This window comes from Triticum aestivum, chromosome 4A (assembly GCF_018294505.1).
Source record: "Triticum aestivum cultivar Chinese Spring chromosome 4A, IWGSC CS RefSeq v2.1, whole genome shotgun sequence".
In the NCBI taxonomy this organism is placed as follows: domain Eukaryota; kingdom Viridiplantae; phylum Streptophyta; class Magnoliopsida; order Poales; family Poaceae; genus Triticum; species Triticum aestivum.
Genome location: NC_057803.1, coordinates 79055735 through 79058647, shown reverse-complemented (window position 1 = coordinate 79058647; position 2913 = coordinate 79055735). Strand labels below are relative to the sequence as shown.

The 2913-nt window shown below is 44.6% G+C and overlaps 1 long non-coding RNA gene across 2 annotated transcripts; it reads left to right on the top strand.

Annotated features, from left to right (window-relative positions):
- The first annotated feature begins 470 nt into the window (after window positions 1–470).
- On the top strand, window positions 471–2484 carry LOC123081791 (uncharacterized). 2 transcript variants are annotated; one of them, XR_006438791.1, is made up of 4 exons: window positions 471–1009; window positions 1102–1254; window positions 1449–1580; window positions 2314–2484. It is a non-coding gene; the product is annotated as an uncharacterized lncRNA (long non-coding RNA). The 2 variants fall into 2 exon arrangements; XR_006438790.1 differs by having other exon boundaries at window positions 1102–1580.
- The last annotated feature ends 429 nt before the right edge of the window (window positions 2485–2913 follow it).

Sequence of the window (2913 nt, the reverse complement as noted above, 5' to 3'; positions counted from 1 at the left end):
AAGCGCATGAGCCCCGATCCGTGATCCGATCTGGATCGGGGGGAGGGGAACGATGTGGGGGAGGAGTAGGATGGATGGGGCGGTAAGGGTTTCGCGAGATGGGGTTAAGGGGAGTGGGGGTGGCCGGTTGGGTTGTCCTGTCTAGCAACTGGGCCGGCTAGCCTAGTGGGCGGGGGGGGGGGGTTCTCTTTTCATTTTATTTATTTCCTGTTTTGTTCTTTTTATTTTTATTTATTCTTTGGTTTGTTTTTATTTTAATTCCTTTTATGTTTAGTTTTTACTTAATATTTAAAATGGTCCCTAAATTAGTAATAACACAAAACCCAGTGCAACCAAATGGTTTTACCCCAAAACCATCTCTACTATTAAAGGGGGATCGAACGTCGTGATGGTTCAACCACCCCGTAGCGCTATCGATCAATTCACGCCCCCGCTTCCTCACCTGGATCCATGTACACACGTCCCCTCTCCCGCACGCGGTTTTTTCACGGTCTTGTACGCCCTTCTTATGCCCACGATCGATCTGTCTGAAGCCCACCCACGTCCGTCTCTCCCACTTCCCTACGTCTTCCTAGCCGCAGCCGCCGTCCAGGCCGAAGCCGCCGATCTCCTCTCCCACTTCCTCTCTCTCCCCGTTCCTTCAAAACTATCAGATCTTCCACTTTCACGGACGAAGCACCCGATCATCTCCCACTTCCGCACTACTGCGTGAACGCCCTGGACACCGAAAACCACCAGCTCCTCGCCTCCTCCTCGGTGCTGTCGCTGCACTTCCGCTGATGGCAATGCAACACTTGCTCGGCTGCTCCCCGTGCCTTTGCGCCACCGATGGTTTATACTACTGTTGGGTACGGGAGGTACGCAGCCTTCGCCAGTGTCGGTGTGCCACCAACGACGAGCCAGTGCACCGACCTGGACGGAAGGCGGCTGTTCAGGCAGGTGGCGACATTTATCTCCACCGGCGCGACCTCCAGGGTTGTGCGGTGACAGCGCGATCACTTCCGACCAGGTGGTAGAACGAAGTCACCCTTTCAGTTGCTTCTCAGCTTGATTTGGTTCAGTTTTTGTTGTGCTGACTTGGTTACCATGCATTGATCAAAGGATGTTTTGCTTCCTTCCTCTATCCGACTCAGACTCTTCTATTGGCCAGGTCCGTCACATATTTGTTCTTGTTGTTCGTCTACAGGAAAGGGACAGGAGGGGGATGACAGGAAGGGGCGTGAGAACACTTGTTTGTGGTTGCTTCTTGATCTGGTATGGAGAGAAAGATAGAGAGAGAGGATGGATACTTGCAAAAGTGCCCATCTAATCCTATTTTTGTCAGAGATAGATGGATTTGACATAAGCAATACAAAATCTCCACTCCTAATTCTGCTGACCTTTCGACGATGTGAACATATTTGGAGCGTGTTGTCCTGATTTCACACCACCATATGTGTTCTACGCAGTATGCACGGTGGAAAAGCTCACCTATGAGCGAGGGAAAACAAAGGATGGCGGTGGAAGTGAGGCGACAACATCTGGCCGTGGAACTAGGAAAAGCCGGCAACACTGGTATTATGTCAGTACGTGGTGTTACGGTAAAAAACAGTTATGGATGATAGTCCTCTTATGGCATTAATGATCGACATCACATTGACAACTACGGGCAAAGACCTGACTTACGTAGTTATGTTTGATAAATCCTTGTGTTTTTAGCATCAAACATCATCGAATTATTCAGTTTTTATCAAGTATTCTTATAATGGTGCAAATGAGGACGGATCAACTATTTGGGCCGACCTCATGCACCTCTTGCTGTTCCATGGAAGTTTGGTTTAGCATTTTGTTTTTCTCTACAGAGGACCATCTATATATGATTTGGAGCTTGTTATTTTGCGGTAACTGAATTTTGAGTTCGTAATGTCTGTTCATGCCTAATAGTAAACATATACTGTAAAAGTTTAGGATCTATAACTTCCTGATACATCAGCCCGCATCGCTTTGAGGTACACTAAATTGGCATATTGCCGGTTAGTGCTTCATATATTATATAGGTGATCCATTCACATGACTTCATCCTTTCAAATCTTGTAGAATTGTGTCCTCACATAGAGTATAATAGTATTCTTTTTTGGAGTTGAATCCGTGTAGAATGAAGTATTGCTTATCCGGTATAACTACTTAATGAACTTTGGTTTGCCACAAAATGAATTAACTGACTTTGGTTGTTGCTGGTCGGAACGACGTGTTTGAACCTTACATCTTCCGTCCTTTGCACACTCTTGTTATTTGTTTAAGAAGTTCCTGATGTTTCTCTTGTTATGTGTACAGCTTAGCCGGCCAGTGTTCAAATCTGCAAGTACCTGACGCCTTATGCTACTATGGCGATTGTTCAACTACGTAGTTGCCAGCACTGCACGAATTCAGAAATGAAGTATTCTGGTTTAACCATCTGAGTTTTACATTATGTATGTGTTGTGAGACCCAACACTGATTTTGGGGACCGGCTGGAGAGCAAGCATGGATGGCATACATGCGGTCTATTCTAAACATGTCTACAGTAAGATCATGGACATGTGTATGGATTATGAAAAAAAATGTAAAGTGAAATTATTTTAATTTCTTGGAAATAAATGTAGACTACCTACCGAGTCATGTCTAGATTAACCTTCATTTAACATCTTGTATTATATCATGCGAAAATGATGCTTAGAATTTGCAGTTAAAATCATTTTCCAATAGTTGCCGTTCTGTAAATGAAAAATATATTATGTTTATATAATTTCACTACAGAAAATTTATGGCCGCAGTTATATTCGTGCAATAAAGTGTGTGTGTGTGGGGGGGGGGGGGGGGAGTGGATAGTTGGACCAATGGAGAAGGAAATGGTGCATTTATAGTTACTATCCTAACAATTTATTTCATATAGGT